Below are 21,477 nucleotides of genomic sequence, written 5' to 3'. Positions count from 1 at the left end.
ACGTGCATTACTCGCCTGTGACAAGCTAGGGGATGTTTCTGTTTCCATCACGCCCCATAAGAGTTTAAATATGGTCCAGGGTATTATTTCTATAGCGACCTTCTTTTACAGTCTGATGACGAGCTGCTCTCCAATTTAGAGCGGCTAGGTGTTCACTTAGTCCGATGCATCCATCGGGGTCCAAGGGATAATCAGATTGCCACCAGTACCTTCATCCTGGTTTTCGAGGGTGACACATTACCCGAGAAGGTCAAGGTCTACCGCTGTGATGTGAAGCCATATATCCCTCCCACAATGAGGTGCTTTAAGTGCTGGAAATTCGGTCATATGTCTTCCCCCTGTACTTCCAGCACTGCCTGTCGAGATTGTGGGCATCCTTCCCATCCCAATACTTCATGTGCCCCACCTCCCGTCTGTGTCAGCTACGGGGAGCATCATTCCCCTTGCTCGCCGGACTGTAAAAGTGAAAACACGTGGGTATGAAATCAACCTATGCCGCTGCTACGACAGTGGTTCTACATTCTCCCGTTTTGCCACATACAGTTGGCCCTCAGAGCTGTCAGACTCAACCTGCCCCCTTGATAGTGGGGGGGGGGGGGGGCACTTCCCTCCCTCCTGTTTCTCCTGCACGACCTACTTCAGGAGCAACACCCCCCCCCCTCCCCACCAACCATCAGCTGCAGAAGTGTAAGTCTTCTTCTGCTCCTCTCGCCAGGAAGGGGTCACATGGCTCACTCCCTTCCCAGGTTCTGACCAGTGGAAAACGGGACACCCACCAGTGGCTGAAGCAACCACAGGTATCTGGTTGTAGGGCTTCACGGTCCTCCTCAGTCCCTGAAACTGACCTAGCTTTTAATTAAGCACAACATCGAAGCTAGATAAATGAAATTCTCTTTTGGAATACTTAACCAGGTTTGCGACTGAGCCAAAAATTGCGAGATCAGCAGGACGGAACACGTCATGGAGTGACAGACATCTACAGACACTCAAGTAATATCTGGTGTGTCTAAGAGGTTGCTGTGTTTGTAAATTTTCATAAGCTTTTAATTAAGCACAACATCGAGGCTTTCTAAATGAAATTCTCTTTCCGAATACTCCAGTTTTGCGACTGAGCCAAAAATTGCGAGATCGCTAGGACGGAACACGTTGCCATGGAGTGACAGACATTACAGACACTCAAGTAATACACTCCTGGAAATTGAAATAAGAACACCGTGAATTCATTGTCCCAGGAAGGGGAAACTTTATTGACTCATTCCTGGGGTCAGATACATCACATGATCACACTGACAGAACCACAGGCACATAGACACAGACAACAGAGCATGCACAATGTCGGCACTAGTACAGTGTATATCCACCTTTCGCAGCAATGCAGGCTGCTATTCTCCCATGGAGACGATCGTAGAGATGCTGGATGTAGTCCTGTGGAACGGCTTGCCATGCCATTTCCACCTGGAGCCTCAGTTGGACCAGCGTTCGTGCTGGACGTGCAGACCGCGTGAGACGACGCTTCATCCAGTCCCAAACATGCTCAATGGGGGACAGATCCGGAGATCTTGCTGGCCAGGGTAGTTGACTTACACCTTCTAGAGCACGTTGGGTGGCACGGGATACATGCGGACGTGCATTGTCCTGTTGGAACAGCAAGTTCCCTTGCCGGTCTAGGAATGGTAGAATGATGGGTTCGATGACGGTTTGGATGTACCGTGCACTATTCAGTGTCCCCTCGGCGATCACCAGTGGTGTACGGCCAGTGTAGGAGATCGCTCCCGACACCATGATGCCGGGTGTTGGCCCTGTGTGCCTCGGTCGTATGCAGTCCTGATTGTGGCGCTCACCTGCACGGCGCCAAACAAGCATACGACCATCATTGGCACCAAGGCAGAAGCGACTCTCATCGCTGAAGACGACACGTCTCCATTCATCCCTCCATTCACGCCTGTCGCGACACCACTGGAGGCGGGCTGCACGATGTTGGGGCGTGAGCGGAAGACAACCTAACGGTGTGCGGGACCGTAGCCCAGCTTCATGGAGACGGTTGCGAATGGTCCTCGCCGATACCCCAGGAGCAACAGTGTCCCAATTTGCTGGGAAGTGGCGGTGCGGTCCCCTACGGCACTGCGTAGGATCCTACGGTCTTGGCGTGCATCCGTGCGTCGCTGCGGTCCGGTCCCAGGTCGACGGGCACGTGCACCTTCCGCCGACCACTGGCGACAACATCGATGTACTGTGGAGACCTCACGCCCCACGTGTTGAGCAATTCGGCGGTACGTCCACCCGGCCTCCCGCATGCCCACTATACGCCCTCGCTCAAAGTCCGTCAACTGCACATACGGTTCACGTCCACGCTGTCGCGGCATGCTACCAGTGTTAAAGACTGCGATGGAGCTCCGTATGCCACGGCAAACTGGCTGACAGTGACGGCGGCGGTGCACAAATGCTGCGCAGCTAGCGCCATTCGACGGCCAACACCGCGGTTCCTGGTGTGTCCGCTGTGCCGTGCGTGTGATCATTGCTTGTACAGCCCTCTCGCAGTGTCCGGAGCAAGTATGGTGGGTCTGACACACCGGTGTCAATGTGTTCTTTTTTCCATTTCCAGGAGTGTATGTGGTGTGTCTGAGGGGTTATAGTGTTACACATCGCCAGCCAACCGCTCAGGTAGCAAAAGAATTCCAATGAAGACGGTGCCATACCGGATGGCGTTGGAAGTATCTAACTCCGTCTTACCTGCCGGTGTGAAGCAGGTAGTCACTTTGAACATTGCTTAATCGGAACTGAACACGGGGCTGTAGGTCAACAGGAAGGCAGTACCACTGTCGTAACAGTCGGATTCGTTAATTGCTACATATTGTGCATTCAAGTTACACAAAGCAGCAGAAAACGAATTTTAAGAAATGAAATCGGGATAAAAGAGTACACTAGTAATTAATATCAACTTCACAAGTTATGAAAGAGCAGTTAAAATCAAAGTTACAAAAATGTAATCAATGAATCCCTTACGAGGTTAGTGGATCTAGAGCGAGAAATGCTAGAAATGAGGAAGCGCAGTAGTGGAGTCATACACTATGTGCGAGTAAAAATGAGTCGAAATATCAAGTGGAACTATCCCTTGGGCTCTGCTGCAGATAAGGCAAATCGAGAACTACGATTCGAGAGTACTGCTTATACTACTGCTGAAATGAACAGGTCAATCGTTGTTCAACAAATTATATTTGACGCGTTTTGGGCGAAGTCTGTCTTCAGAATTTCATGTAAAATGTCTTTATACAAAGTACAGTTTTACATACGAATGTCCACACCATCGGTGGTTAACAGTTAGTGGAAAAACTTCCCACAAGTACTTTTTCATCGCGGTATTTTGGGTTCACTGCATTGTTGCCAGCATTCACTCTCTGTTTCTGTTGTTCTCTTTATTTATCTTTTAAAATAATCATAGCTGTTGCCCCTCCAGTTAGATTGTTGTACCTCTCTCTGATTACTGATACTGACGACGCAGCTTTAAGCTGTAGTATGATCGTTGTGCATCGCAGCGCACCTAACTCCAGCAGCGGCATCACGTGGCCGTACTGGTCGTGACAATGGAGGCAGGAAGCACGTGACGATCCAACACTGCGCAACAGGTTGTGAGTTATCGGCATAGCGGCGAGTTCCTCGTTTCCAGTGACCGCTCAAAGAAGAGGCGGTTTCGGAATTTCCTACTTTCTCTGTAGTTAGCCACGCACCAGACTGTTACGCTCGCCTGAGTTTCGCGGAAGCTGGGACCCCCCACTTCCTATCCTTCTCGTTTCTTTCCTCGTCACTCTAACAGAAAATATCGGCATCTAATCGACACAGATTACTACATAATTTCATTCATTTCACATGATTACAGGTATGAATAGCAGTTCAGTCCCTGAAGTTAAAAACAGTAGATGGAGAAAATATAATCTTCGTAGTACACACAGCAAATTGAATCTTTCATATTAAGTGAAGAATCTTATTACGAGTTTGCATCTGTAACGAAGCTGTCCCTCTAGAAATGTCAGTCGCTACGGAAAATGTGATATACAGGGTGGTCCATTGATCGTGACCGGGCCAAATATCTCACGAAATAAGCGTCAAACGAAAACACTACAAAGAATGAAACTTGTCTAGCTTGAAGGGGGAAACCAGATGGCGCTATGGTTGGCCCGCTAGATGGCGCTGCCATAGGTTCAAAAAATGGTTCAAATGGCTCTGAGCACTATGGGACTTACCTTCTGAGGCCATCAGTCCCCTAGAACTTAAAACTACTTAAACCTAACTAACCTAAGGACATCACACACAGCGATGCCCGAGGCAGGATTCCAACCTGCGACCGTAGCGGTCGCGCGGTTCCAGACTGTAGTGCCTAGAACCGCTCGGCCACTCCGGCCGGCACTGCCATAGGTCAACCGGATATCAACTGCGTCTTTTTAAAAATAGGAACCCCCATTATTTATTAACATTCGTGTAGTACGTAAAGAAATATAAATCTTTTAGCTGGACCAGTTTTTTTCGCTTTGTGATAGATGGTGCTGTAATAGTCACAAACATATGGCTCACAATTTTAGACGAACAGTTGGTAAGAGGTAGGTTTTTCAAATTAAAATACAGAACGAAGGTACGTTTGAACATTTTATTTCGGTTGTTCAATGTGATACATGTACCTTTGTGAACTTTACATTTCTGAGAACGCATGCTGTTACAGCGTGATTACCTGTAAATACCACAGTAATCCAGTAAATGCTCAAAATGATGTCCTTCAAACTCATTGCATTTGGCTATACGTGTAACGACATTCCTCTCAATAGCGAATAGTTCGCCTTCCGTAATGTTCGCACATGCATTGACAATGCGCTGACGCATGTTGTCAGGCGTTGTCGGTGGATCACGATAGCAAATACCCTTCAACTTTCCCCACAGAAAGAAATCCGGGGACGTCAGTTCCGGTGAACTTGCGGGCCATGGTATGGTGCTTCGACGACCAATCCACCTGTCATGAAATATGCTATTCAATACCGCTTCAACCGCACGCGACCTATGTGCCGGACATCCATCATGTTGGAAGTACATCGCCATTCTGTCATGCAGTGAAACGAAACCTCTTGTAGTAACATCGGTACAACTTTACGTATGAAATCAGCATACATTGCACCAATTAGATTGTCATCAATAAAATGGGGGCCAATTATCATTCCTCCCATAATGCCGCACCATACATTAACCCGTCAAGGTCGCTGATGTTCCAATTGTCGCAGCCATCGTGGATTTTCCGTTGCCCAATAGTGCATATTATGCCGGTTTACGTTACCGCTGTTGGTGAATGACGCTTCGTCGCTAAATAGAACACGTGCAAAAACTCTGTCATCGTCCCCTAATTTCTCTTGTGCGCAGTGGCAGAATTGTACAAGACGTTCAAAGTCATCGCCATGCAATTCCTGGTGCATAGAAATATGGTACGAGTGCAACCGATGTTGATGTAGCATTCTCAACATCGACGTTTTTGAGATTCCCGATTCTCGCGCAATTTGTCTGCTACTGATGTGCGGATTAGCAGCAACAGCAGCTAAAACACCTACTTGGGCATCATCATTTGTTGAAGGCTGTGGTTGACGTTTCACATGTGGCTGAACACTTACTGTTTCCTTAAATAACGCAACTATCCGGCGAACGGTCCGGACACTTGGATGAGGTCGTCCGGGATACCGAGCAGCACACATAGCACACGCCCGTTGGGCATTTTGATCACAACAGCCATTCATCAACACGATATCGACCTTTTCCGCAATTGGTAAACGGTCCATTTTAACACAGGTAATGTATCAGGAAGCAAATACCGTCCGCACTGGCGGAATGTTACGTGATACCGCGTACATATACATTTGTGAGTATTACAGCGCCATCTATCACAAAGCGAAAAAAAATGGTTCAACTAAAACATTGATATTTCTTTACGTACTACACGGATATGTAATAACAATTGGGGTTCTCATATAAAAAACGCAGTTGAAATCCGTTTGACCTATGGCAGCGCCATCTAGCGGACCAACCATAGCGCCATCTGGTTTCCCCCTTCAAGGTAGACGAGTTTCGTTCTTTGTAGTTTTTTCGTTTGATGCTTATTTCGAGAGATATTTGGCCTTGTCACTATGAATGGACCACCCTGTATTTTCTGAAATTAAGCATCTTACAAGAGACCGGGAAGAATTAAACCATTTGGTAAGCACGTACGCATTCAGACCAAAGAGGTGGAGCTGCAGTGAAGCACAGCCTCTTTTTTGCGAGAAGAATGGTTCAAATCGACATCTTGAGTCTCCTACCTTGTTGCGAACTTAGCACTTTATTTTTAATGCGAGTCATTGTGACTTTTCCTCCAGTGAGCCTCGCCACTGTCCTTGGTGAATGTCTGTCTCATTTCATAAAACGTCCAGACAGCGACAGAGATCGGACTCGTACCTTGCGACAGTAACACCCCACTGAGCTGCAGGCTGACACAACCGGTCTGCAGCGACTGAAAGAATATACACTCCTGGAAATGGAAAAAAGAACACATTGACACCAGTGTGTCAGACCCACCATACTTGCTCCGGACACTGCGAGAGGGCTGTACAAGCAATGATCACACGCACGGCACAGCGGACACACCAGGAACCGCGGTGTTGGCCGTCGAATGGCGCTAGCTGCGCAGCATTTGTGCACCGCCGCCGTCAGTGTCAGCCAGTTTGCCGTGGCATACGGAGCTCCATCGCAGTCTTTAACACTGGTAGTATGCCGCGACGGCGTGGACGTGAACCGTATGTGCAGTTGACGGACTTTGAGCGAGGGCGTATAGTGGGCATGCGGGAGGCCGGGTGGACGTACCGCCGAATTGCTCAACACGTGGGGCGTGAGGTCTCCACAGTACATCGATGTTGTCGCCAGTGGTCGGCGGAAGGTGCACGTGCCCGTCGACCTGGGACCGGACCGCAGCGACGCACGGATGCACGCCAAGACCGTAGGATCCTACGCAGTGCCGTAGGGGACCGCACCGCCACTTCCCAGCAAATTAGGGACACTGTTGCTCCAGGGGTATCGGCGAGGACCATTCGCAACCGTCTCCATGAAGCTGGGCTACGGTCCCGCACACCGTTAGGCCGTCTTCCGCTCACGCCCCAACATCGTGCAGCCCGCCTCCAGTGGTGTCGCGACAGGCGTGAATGGAGCGACGAATGGAGACGTGTCGTCTTCAGCGATGAGAGTCGCTTCTGCCTTGGTGCCAATGATGGTCGTATGCGTGTTTGGCGCCGTGCAGGTGAGCGCCACAATCAGGACTGCATACGACCGAGGCACACAGGGCCAACACCCGGCATCATGGTGTGGGGAGCGATCTCCTACACTGGCCGTACACCACTGGTGATCGTCGAGGGGACACTGAATAGTGCACGGTACATCCAAACCGTCATCGAACCCATCGTTCTACCATTCCTAGACCGGCAAGGGAACTTGCTGTTCCAACAGGACAATGCACGTCCGCATGTATCCCGTGCCACCCAACGTGCTCTAGAAGGTGTAAGTCAACTACCCTGGCCAGCAAGATCTCCGGATCTGTCCCCCATTGAGCATGTTTGAGACTGGATGAAGCGTCGTCTCACGCGGTCTGCACGTTCGGCACGAACGCTGGTCCAACTGAGGCGCCAGGTGGAAATGGCATGGCAAGCCGTTCCACAGGACTACATCCAGCATCTCTACGATCGTCTCCGTGGGAGAATAGCAGCCTGCATTGCTGCGAAAGGTGGATATACACTGTACTAGTGCCGACATTGTGCATGCTCTGTTGCCTGTGTCTATGTGCCTGTGGTTCTGTTAGTGTGATCATGTGATGTATCTGACCCCAGGAATGTGTCAATAAAGTTTCCCCTTCCTGGGACAATGAATTCACGGTGTTCTTATTTCAATTTCCAGGAGTGTATTTTTGTTTTCCTCTCGTTGCTGCGCCGACTACACAGCTGCACGGTTGACCGGATTGCGCAAGATTTGTCCGGCCGGGCAGGGATTTCGTCACTCTGGACGTGATGTGAGTCACTGTGTTAGAAAACATCCGGACTCACATAGTCGTCCATTCATATCGTCCTACACTTTGTTACCTTCGATTAACGATGGCAACTTAACGACGGTGCCTAAGAGAAACGTTTCCACTCGTATCTCTTTGATGTAAGCTATCCAGGCACTGCCGTCGTTAAAGTAAATAATAAAGCGTATAATAACTGTAGTAATTCCAGTAGTGTCAGTACAAATTTCCAACCTCGTGCAAAGAGAGGCAATTCGTACTTTATTTACGGAAATGTGAAATTGTGTGTTTCACAATCATAAACATCCTGACTATTGAGTCACAAATTAGGTTAGTCATATGACACGCACTGCCAGGACTGAACAGTTTCCAGTGATATCAAGTAAAATGGAGGCCGGACGGTGTGACCGAGCGGTTCTGGGCGCTTCAGTCTGGAAACGTGCGACAGCTACGGTCGCAGGTCCGAATCCTGCCTCGGGCATGGATATGTGTGATGTCCTTAGGTTAGTTAGGTTTAAGTAGTTCTAAATTCTAGGGGACTAATGACCTCAGGTGTTAAGTCCCATAGTGCTCAGAGCCATTTGAACCAAAGTAAAATGGAGAGACTTGGGGGAGGGTGGGGGGAGAACTAGCGACCGACTTCGATATTAGCTAGTATTTGCCTTATATACGAAACTAATCATACTGCACTCATTATAAAGTAGTTACTTGTTGTGACCTATTAGTGTGTAATAGTTTTTCCGATCACGAAATGTATCCCTCCGCTGTGACGTATCATTATAACCCACGAGCTCACTGGCAGTGGATACACGGTTTACCGGAAACTCATACTTGTCCTCCTCTGTAAGACGGAAACGACGGTGTTCCTGCACAACGTGACAGAAAACGAGATGCGAAAATATTTTAAACAGCGAAGGAAACAATTGTAGACGAGTATGCAGTTTAAGGATACCGTTTGTAATAAACTTCTCTTGCGCCGCCATTGTGTTGGCCGATTCAACGTCTACATCTAAATACACACTCCGCTAACCGGTGCGAAATGCATGATACATGGTACTTACGTCAACACAATACTACATGTTAGGGCTCCTAGCCGTTCCAATCGCGTATGGAGCGGGGAAAGAATCAATGCTCAAATGCCTCTGGCTGTGCTGTACTTATTTTTGTCTTCACGATAAATACGGTAGTGACAGAAAGGGGGTTGAAGCAAATTTCTAGGTTTTTCACTTACTACTGATCGTTGAAACTTTGTGACTAGGCTCTTACGCGTGGTATATTGCATCTGTCTTTTGAAGCATTTGCCAAGTCAGTTCCCTCAACCACAGTCGTGACACTCACCCCTGGGTCACATAAACCTGTGATCATCAGTGCCGTGCTACTTTTTATGCTTTCACTATCTGCTGTTAATCCTATCTGGTACAAGTCCTACACATTGAGCACTATTCTAAAATGACATACACAAATAATATGCAACCAGTCTCCTTTGTAAGACTGCCAATGAACCGAAGACTGAGACCTACTTTACATACGGCCAAGCCTATGTTATCATTGTATTTGATATCCCTACCCCACTCTATGGAATTTATAATAGTCGAAAAACTCCATCTATGACTCAAGGGATGCTACTGACTGGAGTTGACTTGATATTCGTACAGCTTCTTTCAGCTATTTCTGCATTATAAATAACCGTAACATCTGAAAAAAGTCGGAGGTTACTGATAAGGGGACTAGTAAGTGAATAAGTGCCGAAAAATCGATTTTTAATTTTTGTCTTAAAATATTATCTGTAGTTTTCTGAACAAGAAAATGTTTACTTCGAGAAAATTGTACCGAAGAAATACCCAAAATTACAGGAATTTAAAATTATCTGCGCCCATGACGATGCCCCCATGTCCAACAGACAACACTGTTCAAAAACAGAATTTTGTTCTCATATTTTTATGAATTTTTAGTCTATAATGTCTTAGCGACACGTGATTATTAGAGAAGCAATTACACAGGACTCAAAACCCAAATAACAGTTTTTAACAACTGTATGTGGAAATTGATTCCAAAAACTGTTATGGTAGTATTAAATACTTTGAAAATAGGTGTGCCAGATGTTCTGCCATGTATCAATCATGGTGTGGTGTCAGGGTTTAAGGTTATGGAATTAATGGGAGTGCCTGGTTGACTAAATACGCAAAGAACTATAATTATCATGACCCCAATCGACTCTTCGAAGCAGGGAAATCAGTGTTAGAAGCCATCGAAGAAGCGAGAATAAAAAGTAGTCTGATAAACAAAAGGGAGGGAGAACAACACCACAAACAAGATGAATATTGCCCTTGGATGCATTAGTGTTATGCAGGGCATGCAGAGAAACAAGCTTTAACTTGAATTTCCCAGAAGTTCACGTTTTTAATATTTTGGTTACTTCAATTGAAAACTATCAAAGATAGAGGACTGGAAGTTTTGTATAATGTCTTAAAACATACTTAGCTAAAACATGGGCTATTCTTGTGACTTAAATTTGAAAATTAAAGAGCTTTTAAAGAAAAACTATGAATTAATTACTGATATTTTTGATAATCATTACTAAAAAATTTTTTAACTGTAATTTATAGCAGCTACGACTTTTTAACATACTAGAGTAAAGAACTTCCAGAAAAAATGAAGCTTCTACTTTGATTTTATTTCGAGATGTGTGTACCTACGCCGTGCATAATAATTAACATGCTGCACTTCACTTGCAGCACAAAATACAATACAGAAAAAAGTGTGAGAGCAAACGCTGTGGTTCATACTTCAAATTGTTCCCAAAAGATCTGCTGAAAAACGGTAAGCATTACATGGGCTTACAACTCCTATTCTTTGAGCTACACCATTTAGAAAACTGACAAATTTTTCGGAATTTCTCGTTGTGTTAATGGACCAACAGCCTTATTATACAACATGGACAACAAGGCTCCCAACCCACTTCTCTAGGGCAAGTCTGAAGTTACTTCCACTTTTTTCGACGACTCATCATCCGAGATAACGTGCTGCATCCTCCCTACCACGAAATCTTTTCAATCCAGTTACAAATTTTTCCTGAAACCCCATATGATCGTACCTTTGTTAATAATCTTCTGCGCTTTTCGGAAATCAAGTAATACTGTTTCCACACAGTTACTTTGATCTGTGCCCTTCAAGATATATGTAAGAAAAGCGCAAGTCTCGTTTCATATAAATAATGTTCTCAGTATCCAGTGCTGGTTGGCATGGAGGAGGTCATTCTCAGGCCCCTCTTTCCCACTGGGCACTCTGTACACGTGCCCAGGGCCCCACGATCGATAGGGGGGGCTCTGTAGTTCTTGCCAGATCACCAAACGATAACCGATATTTATTACCGAAAAACAAATTTATTTCGACAAAAATCGCTGAATAATGACTAACTACAATACCTACTTGCTTATTAGCGTTGCACAGTGCAGAGTTCTGCACGGAGGGAATAGCGACGTAAAATTAAACGTGACAAACCGATTTAAAACGGACTCGACGATCGGGAGTTCTCCTGCATTTGTCTGCGGTGTTGTGGCGTTTGTTTTGTTACTGACTGTGCTCTGAGGTATTCTTTGATTAAATCGTCGTTTGCCTGTTTTGTTTTGTGTTAGCGACTATTTTCGGTGTAAAAATAAATACTGAATTATAATACTAAATGTCGAAACGGTCAGATCCTAGTGGATCCGCAAAAAGAAACAAGCTGTATCTCAGAAGGAAGTAACCGAAAAGTTACCAAAATTAACAGCATATTTTACTGCCACTACTGGAGCAACTTTTGTAAGTAGCAATCAAATAATAAATCTTCCACAAGATGAGTCGTGTCGATCACAAATCGCGGGAATTTCTGAATGTTCATGTTCTACACCAATTTCAGATTTCTACCAATTTAGGGAAAGAAATTGAATCAGAAAGCGACCGCCCATATGACGAAAGTGCAACAACTTCGGTGATGGTGCAACATCGACAACTGTGTCAGTTGAACAACAGTTTTCCAACCCAGAAGATGAATCACACAATCTCGCTGAATATTTACATGAAAATGTTACAGAAAGAAACCGTGAAATTTTGATTCCTACGAGACCTATATATTTTCAAAATAAAGATTCTAACTTTTCAGAGGCATCCAGAACCTACAAAGATGGTAATAAATCAGTAACTAGGTATTTCAACCAAGAATTATTTATTCGCAAATTAAAGAACAACGAAAGCGTCGAAAGAAAGTGATTGATGTAGTCGCCTTTCAAAAACTCTGTCTTTTGTTTTTCATGCTGCTTATTGAACCCTTCTGATGTAAATCTATGCTCTCCGAGTGGATGCAATCATTGGAAAGCACATTAATCACCTAATTTTAACACATGAAAATAGCCCAGCACATAGGCAATCTATGATGACATATGTGGCACGAATTAAAGCGGTTGGGAGAATAGATGTAGACTTTTAATCTCAACAGCAAAAAGAAGTGGCTTACTGGAGAAATGTACACAAACGGATTGTAACAATTGTAAAATTTTTGGCGTAGGGAGGGCTTTCATTATGCGGTGAAAATAAAATCCTAGGATCTTCTAACAATGGAAATTATTAGGGATGTGTGGAATTATTGAGTGAATTCGATCCATTTCCTGCAGATCAGTTACAAAAATTTGGGAATCCTGGAAAAGGTAACACTTATTATTTATCAGAAAATATCTGTAATGAATTTCTTGATGTAATGGGAAAACTGGTCCTAAAAAAATTATAAATGAAGTTAAATTAGCAAAAATTTTTCCATTGGCTTTGACAGTACACCCGATATGTCTGAACAGCTAACTTTTATAATTCGATATGTAGAAGACAGTGTTTCTGTTGAAAGGTTCCTGAAATTTATATCTATTAAAGACCACAAGTATGATTATTTGGCAGAAACGATCTTGAATTTTTTTAGAGAACCATGATATTCCCATAAAAGATTGCAGAGGACAGAGCTACGACAATGCTTCAAATATGTCGGGGAAGTATACTGGCCTACAAGCAACAATCAAAGAGAAACGTGAATTCCACATTTGCACCATGTGCGGGACATTCACTGTACTTGGTAGGTGTCCAAGATGCTAGGTGCGTATCAGAGGCAACAAAGTTTTTTGAAGTGATTCAGAAAGTGTGTAACTTTCTGTCGAGCTCTACCCACCGATGGAATACGTTGACAGAACATTTAGGTTCAAAAAGTGTTGTTAAACGTCTTTCACAAACCAGATGGTTAGTTCAAGCTGAAGCACTAACTGCCTTGCATGGTCATAAACAACTTTGATGTCCATCGCAGGAGATACAGAACAGGCAAGAGAAACTAGAGGCGAAGTTCTTAGACTGCACAGAAAAATGTGAATGCTAGAATTTACTATACTAACGGAAATTTGGAGCTCTATATTGGAAAGAATAGACAAAAAAGTAATTACCTTCAGAAAGAAACAGTAACACTGCACATCGCAACTAATTTGTTCGCTTTAATTGATGACTTTATCGTTAACCTCAGGGATAAATTTCATTGCTTCGAATTGTCTGCCAAAGAAGAAACCTGGAATCTGATTACAAGGACCTGTCGCAAAGAACAGAACGTAGAAGCTCACGCCAGATTTTTTTTGGTGGCTCTGCATAGTCAGTACAACTGAATGGAAAAGAGAAATTCAAAGTAGAAATCTTTCTTCCCTTAATGGATACCCTGAGCATTCATCTAAAACAGCGATTAAGTTCGTATGAGAATATTAGTCAACGTTTTGGTGTATTTTTTCGTTTGAAAATTCTGAATTCCGAAGAGCTGAGACAAAGTTGCAAAGAATTTGCTGAAATTTATTATGAAGACTTTAACGAGCAAGAGTTGGAAACAGAATGTCTGCATTTAACAAAATAATTGAAAATTGTTCCTAGTAAAAATGGGGGAAATAACGGTATACTGGAAATATATCGCCTTATGAAAGAAAACATAATTGAAGACACATTTCCGAACTTAGAAATAGCATTGAAAATCTTTTCAAGCATGATGGTAACCAACTGCCGTGAGGAAAGCTGCTTCTCCAAACTGAAAAGAATAAAAATGAATCACGAAGTACAGTTCTTCAAGAGAGATTAATTAATCGCTGATGTCCACAGAATTTGATATGCTCAAAACCATTAGATTTTGAAGAAGTGATTACCGATTTTGCTCATCTCAAATCCAGAAGAGTACCTCTTCAATCAACATAGATTTTTAACCACTAACCTGTGAATGCTAAAAGAGTTACTTTTGTGGATTATTTTATATTATCTTTTCATTTAATTTGACTATAAAGACATAAAAATATGTCAAGAACCTCGCTTATCTACCTTCTTTGCCTATTCTAACACAATAGTGCTCTGTCACGTCACAGGGGCTCCATTATCCTAATGTGCCCAGGGCCTCTCATAGGTTAAAGACGGCCCAGGTCATTCTTCTCGAGATACGTGATGTCTGAGGCCAGAATACCTACTTCAGTTCTACAGCAGATGAACTTGCAGTGCAAGAATACTGCTCGAGAACGGAAGTAGTTGCGATCTACTAGGCCACAACAAATAATGTCTTTTACTGTGTGTCGAAATGGCATACTGAAAAAATGAGATTCCTTTGGGGAACACAGGTTGTACATGATTATTGGTCTGCATCTACATCTACATCTACATCTATACTCCGCGAGCCACCTTACGGTGTGTGGCGGAGGGTACTTATTGTACCACTATCTGATCCCCCCTTCCCTGTTCCATTCACGAATTGTGCGTGGGAAGAACGACTGCTTGTAAGTCTCCGTATTTGCTCTAATTTCTCGGATCTTTTCGTTGTGATCATTACGCGAGATATATGTGGGCGGTAGTAATATGTTGCCCATCTCTTCCCGGAATGTGCTCTCTCGTAATTTCGATAATAAACCTCTCCGTATTGCGTAACGCCTTTCTTGAAGTGTCCGCCACTGGAGCTTGTTCAGCATCTCCGTAACGCTCTCGCGCTGACTAAATGTCCCCATGACGAATCGCGCTGCTTTTCGCTGGATCATGTCTATCTCTTCTATTAATCCAACCTGGTAAGGGTCTCATACTGATGAGCAATACTCAAGAATCGGACGAACAAGCGTTTTGTAAGCTACTTCTTTCGTCGATGAGTCACATTTTCTTAGAATTCTTCCTATGAATCTCAACCTGGCGCCTGCTTTTCCCACTATTTGTTTTATGTGATCATTCCACTTCAGATCGCTCCGGATAGTAACTCCTAAGTATTTTACGGTCGTTACCGCTTCCAATGATTTACCACCTATGGCATAATCGTACTGGAATGGATTTCTGCCCCTATGTATGCGCATTATATTACATTTATCTACGTTTAGGGAAAGCTGCCAGCTGTCGCACCATGCATTAATCCTCTGCAGGTCTTCCTGGAGTACGTACGAGTCTTCTGATGTTGCTACTTTCTTGTAGACAACCGTGTCATCGGCAAATAGCCTCACGGAGCTACCGATGTTGTCAACTAAGTCATTTATGTATATTGTAAACAATAAAGGTCCTATCACGCTTCCTTGCGGTACTCCCGAAATTACCTCTACATCTGCAGATTTTGAACCGTTAAGAATGACATGTTGTGTTCTTTCTTCTAGGAAATCCTGAATCCAATCACAAACCTGGTCCGATATTCCGTAAGCTCGTATTTTTTTCACTAAACGTAAGTGCGGAACCGTATCAAATGCCTTCCTGAAGTCCAGGAATACGGCATCAATCTGCTCGCCAGTGTCTACGGCACTGTGAATTTCTTGGGCAAATAGGGCGAGCTGAGTTTCACATGATCTCTGTTTGCGGAATCCATGTTGGTTATGATGAAGGAGATTTGTATTATCTAAGAACGTCATAATACGAGAACACAAAACATGTTCCATTATTCTACAACAGATTGACGTAAGCGAAATATGCCTATAATTATTCGCATCTGATTTATGACCCTTCTTGAAAATGGGAACGACCTGCGCTTTCTTCCAGTCGCTAGGTACTTTACGTTCTTCCAGCGATCTACGATAAAATGCTGTCGATTCAACATCATGTCGGACATACAGACGGCATGGAGTGTTTACAATGGAGGGCAGTGCAGAAATTCACGGATGTGTCTGTTCGACGGAAGAGTGCAATATAATTGCGTAGGCTTCCGCTGCCCGAGTGAGTTGACATTAAAAGTTTTCTTAGTATCGTACCGCGTTACGATGTAAAAAAGAACTGTACTGGAGAAACCAACGTTTCGGCCACGGTTAAAACGGCCTTCTTCTGGATTTACTGATGACACTGTAATCGTGGCCGAAACGTTGGTTTCTCCAGTGCAGTTTTTTACATTATGACGCAGTACGATACTCTGAAGAACTTTACGTCAACGGAAGGGTGCGATGTATATAAGGGGCAAAATTTCCGTTGGATGACACTTTATGAAAGACATTCCGCACGAAAAATTAATTCTCGCAACTGGTTTTCACGAGGGAGCGTAGCTCAGTTTCACACAAACCTCTACGTGTCACTCTCATAACGAGCGTGAAGATAACAGGAATGACATTTTCGACAGAGGCAAATAAGCAGTTATATAAATTTCGCATGGTCTTTTCCGTGAATGGAACAGGGAAGAAGTCTCAGTATATGCTACCAAAAAAGTACGCTTTCCCATTGCCATATATCAGTTGACGTAGACGTAGGCGACCCGAGGTCTGTAGGTTAAATACAGTCATTAAATATTTAATGATGGAGCTTGAGAATAAAAAAGTAGAATATAGCACCATGTCTCATTTGACAGTAGCACTGTCCATCCGACACTCGTTCTCGTATGAGACAATACTGATGTGTATATCAAGTTTTTGTACGTCCATCCTTCTGAATGAACGTTTTAGGGACTATGGCTGTTCACTTTTGTAATAAGATGGAACAATCACAGCCGTCCTTTTGATGTAATTTATTATATGGCTACCAGTTTCAGTGATTGAATACACCATTCAACAGTTGGTAGTTGATGGTTGGAGATAACATCAAAATGGTTCAAATGGCTCTGAGAACAATGGGACCTAACATCTGAGGTCATCAGTCCCCTAGAACTTAGAACTACGTAAACCTAACTAAGGACATCACACACATCCATGCCCGAGGCACTATTCAAACCTGCGACCGTAGCGGTCGCGCGGTTCCAGACTGAAGCGGCTAGAAGCGCTCGGCCACAGCGGCCGGCTGAGACAACATCCTCGGTGCAGTCTAAGGAACCAGTTCACAGATGTTGGCCACTGATGGAATCGTGTATACGTTTGCAGTCAACCCCTTCAGCGTCAGCTAAGGCCTGAAAATGGTGTTCTGAATCACTGAAACTTGTAGCCATACAATAAACAACATGGGAAGGATGGCTACATGTGTAACATTTTGTTATATCATACGTACGTGGTTGATCAATATATTTACAAAATAATTAAGAAACACAGTCACTTTTAATAACATATATTTACACTAATACTGGTTTCGAGCAACGCAGATCATCTTCAGAAGGCGTACTTCCTGTTAAAAGCAATGAATTTGCGTGTTGCAGGACGTCAGCACTGAACCTGAGTTAACAAGTAAGCCTGGTTATGAAATGAAATGATTTCATTAACTATCCACGCAAAATGCAATAACAAATATGTATGCTTATACCGGTTCCAAACGACAAAATCAAACGATATTACTGAAAGTGACTGATCAATCAGTTTACTTCTGACAATTACAGAGTTTCACCATCGATAATGGATGAAACACAATACATTTGCATTATACGACCGCACAGGTTACACACAGTTTTAAGAGCTGTTTTCGGAGTATCAGAACGAGCACGAGTTCCTGGCGCGACAACACACCATGAACTCTGATCGTGGCGCTTCGAGTCTCTTTCCTCACCGCAGAACACAACAATCTTCAGTGAGACGCGACACAAAGAGGTAGCAGGCAACTTATAAGACAGAAGACAATTTATACACTTGCCTCGCTTGCACCCAAACACGGCGGCTCTCACGTTGCAGCACCACCCAGCAGCGCTGCAGTCCTGGTAGCTACTGCGTTGTGCCGTGCTGCTGCGCCAGCTGGCGTCGGCGTAGCGGAATGTCACAGATAGCGACGTCACGCATCAAGGTCGGGCCGTGCCGAGTTCGCCTGACGCGTCACGTCGCCTCCCTCAGGCGGGGTTTAGGAACCAGTGTGAGGTAACCGTCGCATGCAGATCGCATCACAACACCCACCTCATAACAACAACAACAACAACAACAACACTACCTCATACTGGTTCCTAAACCACGCCTGAGGGAGGCGACGTGACGCGTCGGATGAACTCAGCACGGCCCGGCCTTCGATGACACGCGTAAAGCTGAAATTCTAAACACCTTTTTCCAAAGCTGTTTCACAGAGGAAGACCGCACTGCAGTTCCTTCTCTAAATCCTCGCACGAACGAAGATATGGCTGACATCGAAATAAGTGTCCAAAGAATAGAAAAGCAACTGAAATCACTCAACAGAGGAAAGTCCACTGGACCTGATGGGATACCAATTCGATTCTACATAGAGTACGCGAAAGAACTAGCCCCCCTACAAACAGCCGTGCACCGCAAGTCTCTAGAGGAACGGAAGGTTCCAAATGATTGGAAAAGAGCACAGGTAGTTCCAGTTTTCAAGAAGGGTCGTCGAGCAGATGTGCAAAACTATAGACCTATATCTCTGACATCGATCTGTTGTAGAATTTTAGAACATATTTTTTGCTCGCGTATCATGTCACTTCTGGAAACCCAGAATCTACTCTGTAGGAATCAACAGCGACCGTGTGAGACCCAACTCGCTTTATTTGTTCATGAGACCCAGAAAATATTAGATACAGGCTCCCAGGTAGATGCCATTTTCCTTGACTTCCGGAAGGCGTTTGATACAGTTCCGCACTGTCGCCTGATAAACAAAGTAAGAGCCTACGGAATACCAGACCAGCTGTGTGGCTGGATTGAAGAGTTTTTAGCAAACAGAACACAGCATGTTGTTCTCAATGGAGAGACGTCTACAGACGTTAAAGTAACCTCTGGCGTGCCACAGGGGAGTGCTATGAGACCATTGCTTTTCACAGTATATATAAATGACCTAGTAGATAGTGTTCCATGCGGCTTTTCGCGGATGATGCTGTAGTATACAGAGAAGTTGCAGCATTAGAAAATTGCAGGGAATTGCAGGGAGATATGCAGCGGATAGGCACTTGGTGCAGGGTGTGGCAACTGACCCCTAACAGAGACAAATGTAATGTATTGCGAATACACAGAAAGAAGGATCCTTTATTGTATGATTATATGATAGCGCAACAAAACACTGGTAGCAGTTACTTCTGTAAAATATCTGGGAGTAAGCGTACGGAACGATTTGAAGTGGAATGATCATATAAAATTAATTGTTGGTAAAGCGGGTGCCAGGTTGAGATTCATTGGGAGAGTCCTTAGAAAATGTAGTCCATCAACAAAGGAGGTGGCTTACAATACGCTCGTTCGACCTATACTTGGGTATTGCTCATCAGTGTGAGATCCGTACCAGGTCGGATTGACAGAGGAGATAGAGAAGATTAAAAGAAGAGCGGCGCTTTTCGTCACAGGGTTATTTGGTAAGCGTGATAGCGTTACGGAGATGTTTAGCAAACTCAAGTGACAGACTCTGCAAGAGAGGCGCTCTGCATCGCGGTGTAGCTTGCTGTTCGGGTTTCGAAAGGGTGCATTTCTGGATGAGGTATCGAACGTATTGCTTTCCCCTACTTATAATTCCCGAGGAGATCACGAATGTAAAAATAGAGAGATTCGAGCGCGCACGGAGGCTTTCCGGCAGTCGTTCTTCCCGCGAATTATACGCGACTGGAACAGGAAAGGGAGGTAATGACAGTGGCACGTAAAGTGCCCTCCGCCACACACTGTTAGGTGGCTTGCGGAGTATAAATGTAGATGTAGAACAGCTGCGACCCTTATTGCTTAGTTGCTAGCTCTTAACATAGTTCAGGAGACTGTGTGACAAGCACGAGCGCTGATAACCTTCTTGGAATCGAAAGCTCCGCACTGGCAACAACCCTGGCCCCAAGTCCCTTGTCAGCACGTTCTCGGAATCCTCTCTTTCCGCTTTAGCCGTGGATTACCCAGTGACGACTACAGCGGACGGCACGAAGATTGGCAAATGGAGGACGGACATCGCACCGTCTTACAGCATTGCCTATTAGTGATAACTTCAAACGTTATTAAAACTTCCGAAGAAATATCATATATCTCATTTTTAGTCTAGAATATGATGCAGTACTTTCAAAAAGAGAATTGTTGCCAGTTATTACGAAAAAAAGACAAACGTTACAAGAAATTTTGGCCTCGCGGGGTTGGCGCGCGGTCTAGGGCGCCTTGTCACGGTGGATGCGGCTCCCCCCGTGGGAGGTCCAAGTCCTCCCTTGGGCATGGGTGTGTGTCTTGTCTATAGCTTAAGCAGCTTTAAGTCAGATTAAGTAGTGTGTGGGCTTAGGGACCGAATTCCTCAACAGTTTGGTCCCATAAAACCTTACCACGAATTTCCAAATTACAAGAAATTTTCAAGAAAAATAATTTTGCTACTTCAACTTGTGTAAAAACAGAACCTCTAAACTATTGAACAAAAAAATGAACATAGATGCATGCGACACGTATTTTATCGTGAAAACATAAAAGTATTCCGACAAAAAAAAAAAAAAAAAAACATACCGTAAGAAGTGTGAAACTGTTTTGCTTGTGTAACGAAAACTGTCCTCGCTGATGAATTTACGTTGGGCGCCGTGGAAATTTCCAGCTATAAACCTGTTTAGAAAGAAATTAAATTAATTTTGGTAACATCTGCAACATCATTATTGTACCGTGTCACTTATGAACGTATTTTATTTATGCGTATGTGCAGTGCGCAAGTGTTTGTATGTCTCCGCCAGAATTTTTGTTTCGCCGGCTCGTCTTAATACGACGAAGAACATTCCATACCTCCGGATAATTTTTTTTATTTGCAGCTGCTACAGATCCTTCGTTATTGCACCCATCTCACAAATCGTCGATACTCGCTATACAAAAGTAACTATAGTTGCGTTCAGCCCACTATTTCTGTTGAAGTCGAGCAAAAAATATTTGCTCGGATGGTTTTGTGACCCAAACGTTTATCTAAGTATGCTATAAGCGTCCTCAGAACGCAGTAAGTGCGTTGTAGACAAAAGCTTCGCTCTTGCTGCTGCATTGGGTCTGCATTAAATAAAAAATTTTCGTTCATCGTTACACTTTCTAAACCGAAAACTAATTGAGAGGGAAGACGAAGAACGGAGGTCACTGACACACACACACACACACACACACACACACACATATATATATATATATATA

At 44.2% G+C, this 21,477-nt stretch overlaps 1 protein-coding gene across 1 annotated transcript in view; it reads right to left on the bottom strand.

Moving 5' to 3' along the window:
• LOC126092314 (uncharacterized transmembrane protein DDB_G0289901-like) overlaps positions 1-18,197 on the bottom strand; it is an 82,571-nt gene extending 64,374 nt beyond the window's left edge. The window contains exon 1 of the mRNA XM_049907841.1: positions 18,074-18,197. The gene's annotated coding sequence lies outside the window, so the exon portion shown is untranslated. The remainder of the gene's footprint in view (positions 1-18,073) is intronic.
• Positions 18,198-21,477: the final 3,280 nt, after the last annotated feature.

This window comes from Schistocerca cancellata, chromosome 7 (assembly GCF_023864275.1).
Source record: "Schistocerca cancellata isolate TAMUIC-IGC-003103 chromosome 7, iqSchCanc2.1, whole genome shotgun sequence".
NCBI lineage: Eukaryota > Metazoa > Arthropoda > Insecta > Orthoptera > Acrididae > Schistocerca > Schistocerca cancellata.
This window is presented reverse-complemented; position numbering and strand designations above follow the sequence as displayed.